Below are 5,708 nucleotides of genomic sequence, written 5' to 3' on the forward strand. Positions count from 1 at the left end.
CATGGTTGGGTCCTGCATGGGCCATGGAGAGGGTCTGCAAGGGCCTCAGCAGTTCTCCAGGGCCCTTGAAAAGCCACTCACGCCCCCGTTGCCCCAGAACTCTGGGCCATCCCTGGGGACAGTTTCCACATTGCCCATGTATTTGAAATTGGTCTCAGAAAAATACCTTGCCATTCGGCCTTCTCCCCACAAATTAGGCAAAGACTGAATTTCCCATTATTGCTGAGTCCAGGCTTTCTTTTCAGGTGTCTCTAGAAGATGCTCTGAACTTTACCCTGGAACTGCTTGTGGTTGAAAGAAATAGGGAGGCTGATGGGGTGGGCGACATTGCCTTTCGTCCTAACTGCTATGCATCTGATACCATGAACATATAGGACTTGCATGATTTTTTTTTTCAAGAGCATGGTTAGAAATTAAATTGTATAGATGAAAACCTTACTACATTTGTATTCCCAGCTTGTACACGGAATAATCACCATGTATGGTGTTACATCTTTTTAAAATCTTTTCTTTGTTGAATGTTTATTTTTGAAGGAGAGAGAGAGAGACAGCGAGTGAGCAGGGGAGGAGGAGAGAGAAAGGGAGACACAGAATCCAAGGAGGGCTCCAAGCTCCTAGCTGTCAGCACAGAGCCCGACCTGGGGCTTGAACCCCCAAACCGGAAGATCATGACCTGAGCCGAAGTTGGAAGCTTAACCGACTGAGCCACCCAGGAGCCCCTTGTGGGCGTTACATCTTAACTTTAATGGCTCTGTCACTTTCCAGCTATGTCACCTTCAGCACGTTATTTAACCCTTCTCTGTCTCACTTTCCAAATCTCTGAAGTGGGTGGCAATAAATAAGCCCCACCTTCTGGGGCGGCTGTGAGGGTTGTGACTTAACGTCGAGACAGTGCTTACGGCAGGACGCGGCACACAGTAGGTGCCATGGAAATACTGCCGGTGAAGGAAAATGAGGATGATTTCAGTTGTGGGTTAATGAATCGTCACCCTTAGAATGTGTGTTTTGATTACCGTGGACCCTGTATTCTGTGCACGTCGTTCATTCTTTAAACCTTCATGAACAGTACGTGTTGGTAACTCACGTTCCAGCCGCATCTTCTGCCAGTTGTGTGGGTGAGGGAGGGACCCTTACCCCTTTTGAGTCTCTTCACGGTCTGCCCTGCAAGGTGGCTGGGAACATGGGGGAGCAACCCGGGTGGGGAACTTGGGGGAGCAACATGGGTCGGGAGGCTCCGCCCACCCCTGAGCGCAGGCAGGCGAGGTAAGTGACTAGCTTGAGTAAAGGCCTTATGAATTTCAAGGACCCGGATGTAGATCCCTCCGCCCCCGCTCGGGGAAGGGCTGGACTGTCCCGCAGCTGCGCCCCCTCTCGGTTCTGAGAGCTTCGCTGGGCTTTGTTCATGCTGTGCTGGGCTCCTTCTCTGGGCTCGTTCTACACCTCACTGCCTCTGTGAACCAGGCGGAGGCTTCACAGGACAACACCCCCGATTCCCTGTGGCCCAGTTGCTTAAGGGTGCCATCTAGAAGCCCTGAGTCATAACATGATCCAGCTTTGACTTTCTGCAGAGGTACGTTGGCAAAGGCTTGTTCGTGTGATCAGGACAGGTGCTCCCAGTTCACCCAGGGAGCCGGCTCGTGGCTCATGCGAGATTGGCCCCACAGTTGCAGAGGGTATTCTGGAATGTAGAAACCGTGGACCTAGAAAGGAGGCAGGCGGAGTACCTGTGGTGTCTTACCTGGCATTGTTGAGGGAAACATCACCCGTGTTTCCCGGCACAGAGCTTTGCAGTAACCAAGCTTTTTCTTACGTGACCTTCAAAACGACCTTGTGCAGTTGATCAGAGAACTGAGGCTCAGAGAAGCGGAGTGACTTGGCCGGGGCCACTAAGACGTCCACCTGGAACTGACCCGTCCCAAACCCCTTCACATGGTACTTTCTTCTTCTGCCTTTTGTTGACAACCGGGCAGGATAGCTTTTTGCTGGGTTGGATAGTGTCCTCTAGGAATTCATGTTCACCCGCGTGCTCAGAATGCGACCTTATTGGGAAGCAGGGTCCGCGTAGGTAGATGTTGTTAGTTAAGATTAGGTCCTGTTGGGGAAGGATGGGCCTTGAATCCAACACGATTCATTAGAAGAGACAGGGATGGACAGGCACAGAGGAAAGAAGATGTGAAGACGGAGGGATTGGGGGAAGACTGATATGGGGGGGGGGGGTGGGCAGAGATGGGGAGGTGCAGCCACAGTGGAGGAACACCTGGGGCCACCGGAAGCTGGAGGAGTCAAGGAAGGATCCTCCCCTAGAGGCTTCAGAGGGAGCCTGGCCCTGCCAGCATCTTAATTTCAGACCTCCAGCCTCCAGAACTATGTAACCCTAGGTCTCTATCGATTAAGCCACCTCATTTGTGGGCCTTTGTCACTGTCGCGCCAGGAAAGGAACACAGCGGCAGCTCCCAGGCTTGTGTCTTTTTCTTCTCTGTGTTCTTCCTCTTTGCTCTAGAGTTGCCCTGTGTCCTTGAGGATTATACACACAGAACAGCTAAGTCCTGGCAGCTCGTGTCCTCTGTGGACAGGAGTTTTGATCCTTGACCTAGATTACATTTATTGCAGCAAATTCACTTGTCTACTCCTATTTGGCTCTGGCTTTTTTTTTTTTTTTTGCCCCAATGTAACTTGTACCACGCCAGCTACACCAAGCGTCCTGCATCCGGGTGAGATGATGTCTGGGGGAGGGGGTAGGCAATGTGGCCATTGCGCATTGGGAGCGGGCTTTTTTTTCTCGCAGCCTGGGACTGGTGGTCTCAGGCTGGAGGCTTGGGGCTGTGCTGGCTCTTGCTCTTGGCCTTCAAGTCCAGGCTGGACCGGTACTGGCTGGCTGTTTGTCTGGGGTCCTGGGCTGGTTTCTCCTGAGGTAGGCCTGCTGGGGGGCAGGGGGGGAGGCCCTCCTGGGCGGGGGAGGCCCTCCTGGGCGGGGGAGGCCCTCCTGGGTGGGGGGAGGCTCTGAGCTTGCTCACACTGCCACGTAAAGGGAAATATTGAGCAGGGAAGTGACCCCCCTGCCCCCTCAAAAGGCACTTCCTCCACCAAAGCCATTGAGCCAGATGGTTGGAGATGTTTGAGTCCTATCCTCTGCCTGTTTCTGTCATCGCCCTGGACGGCCTTTTTTATGCTGGGACTTCTGCTGCTAGTCCTTGTGCTGAAGGTGGGCTGGGAGGGAAGGGGGGGCAAGCGAGGGGCGATGGAGATGGGGTGGTGACCAGTTCGAGTCCCAGCTTAGTGACCTTGTACAACAGCCTTAAGTACTTAGGGACCCTGCGCAGCACTTCCTAGGAGGGGCCGCGTGTATCTTTATACCTGCAGCCCCAGTTTGGCACGTGCACACGAAAGGTGCTTAAACGCTGCTTGGGTAAAAGTAGCTTAAAACACAACTCCTGCCATAGGGGAAGATGATTCTGGCAGCCGCACAGGGCAGAGGAGGGAGGTGGGGAAGAATTGGTCGTAGTAGTTGAGGTGAAAGATGGACAAAACCTCAATCACTGCTTGGTCCACAGGGCCAGGGAGGATGGAGAAAAGGAGGAGACCTGTTTTCTCTGGCTTTGCACTTCGCGTTTTGCCCTGTGCTGCCTGCAGTGGGTACCGTGGCTGCTGTCGTCCTAAGAGCCTTGCAGCCTCCGTCTTCCGGTTCCCATGATGGCTGCAGAACGGAGGTGACTGGCCTAACAGCCCACAGCCCCTACCGGGCGGGCCGGCCTGGGACCCAAGCTGGTGCAGGATGCTGGTGCAGGACCAGAAGGGCCCCCTGGGGGAGGGGTCGGGGGTGGCTGAGGCTTCTGTGTGGCTGCCGGTGTGGATGGGGGGTCCATTAACAAGTGAGTTCGTTGGGTTGACCCAGTTGGAAGCAGGAATGCTTTTAGATTGCCTTTGTCCGGGCTTTGGCAGGTCCCCCACTCCATCATTTATTGATGGCGCTGGTGCCTCTCCCTTGACTGAGTGCTTTTGGCCGCAGAGCGATGCTTGGGGGGAGAGGTTGCTCGGCTCCTTGAGGCTCCCTGGCCTCCGTGGGGTTGCAGGTGCCGCCACGGTGCCTCCAGTGCCCACTCCCTCGCCCGGGGTCCCTACTTCTCCAAGTAGGCTTCGTGTCTCGCATGGAATGCCATCAGTGAGCAGACTTCATGAGGTTCACCATGCAGACATGGTCCTGGATGTTCCCCGCGCCATCTCCCTTGGCCCTCATCCTCTCCCTGCCTGGTGCCCTGAACCAAAGTTCTTGAGCCTGGAAGTCTCTGGCCTGGACCATCCCTTGACCTCATTCCTGGCTCTGTGAATCTCTCATTCATCAGACATTGACTGAGAACCTACAGTGTGCTGGGCACTGGGGACACTCAGATGAAGTGCCTTCCCTGCCTCCACATCTCTTGACCGGGGTGGACAGGTGGGTGGCGAGTGACTGGGTGGGTGGGGGTGACCTGGCCCAGACCTCGCCCTCTGATCCGCAGGAAGATGCTGTACTGAAAGAACAAACAGAGCCCGAGGTCGGGGCGCTCTCCGCGGAGGAGGTAACATTTGAGTTGAGCTTATGAGGCTGAACAAGGACTTGCTAAGTGAAAGAGTCCGGGCTCTAAGGGGAAAAGAACATTCACAGCCCAGAGAGGAGGCTGTATGTGTTTGGGGAACCAGCTATTAATTCCACAAATATTTACTGAGCACCTGCTCCACGCCAGCCTCGTGCTGGGAACATAAATCCTCCATAGCCCCGATTATGAGAAATTTACAAGACATCTTCTTTGGCGGGGACCTTTACACAAAATGAGGAATTTGGACGCAGACCTTTTGTATACACTAGAAGTTCTCAAACTAGGGTTTTTGAGCCCTGGGATTATGCAAGATGATCCACTGGGAGAGGAGGAAAAAAATCGAAGCCTCTATTTATAAGCATTTTTTTAAAAAAAGAATTGGAGCTTCTCGAATATTTACTGTACGCGTTGACCCTGGTGCCTGTACTTAGCCCCTATGCCGTGCATGTTGCCTGCGTCAGGGAGGGTCGGAGGGAAATGGGGTGAGGGGTTCCATGAAATCGCCAGGGGCTCCCTGCCATCCTCCCTCACTGTTAGCACACTGTAACATATTTACATCTGTTCCTGCTATGGATTTATGGGTGCTCTTATCTGACTTTAACTAGCTGACCCTCACACAATGGACAAGGTCTCAACAAGTTTCCTGGAAAGACACTGGGGGCTGGAGAGAGGGTGGGTCACCCAAGCGCAAGCGGGACAGCAAGAACTTGGCAAGGCTGTTGCTCCCTCCCCCACCCCAGCCTGCTCTCAAAGGGCCCCTTGTCCTCTTTCCATCCTGAGTTAAAAGTGGTAACAATCCAATTGTAACCAGTGGAAGCCAGACCAGAAATAGTCAAAATTACCAAGGTAATTGGCAACATAGATTCAAATCTCCTGATGTCAGTAATATTCTTTCCCTAAAGGTTTGTGGTCTTTTCGATATTGCGGGGGGATGATGGCACATGTGAGTGCATAGACACATAGATAAAAATACACCCGTTAGGGATGGATACCAGCATCTGTTTGATTAGACACAGCAGTCAAAGTAGTTTGGACATCCTGGCTCTAGGCAGTAAGGAGCCAGTGGAAGCTGTCCAAGCAGGACAACGACTTGTTTGGTTAATTTCGGAAGCCCTTCCCTGGCAGTGGTGGAAT

This window comes from Panthera onca, chromosome D1 (genome assembly GCF_046562875.1).
Source record: "Panthera onca isolate mPanOnc1 chromosome D1, mPanOnc1 haplotype 2, whole genome shotgun sequence".
NCBI lineage: Eukaryota > Metazoa > Chordata > Mammalia > Carnivora > Felidae > Panthera > Panthera onca.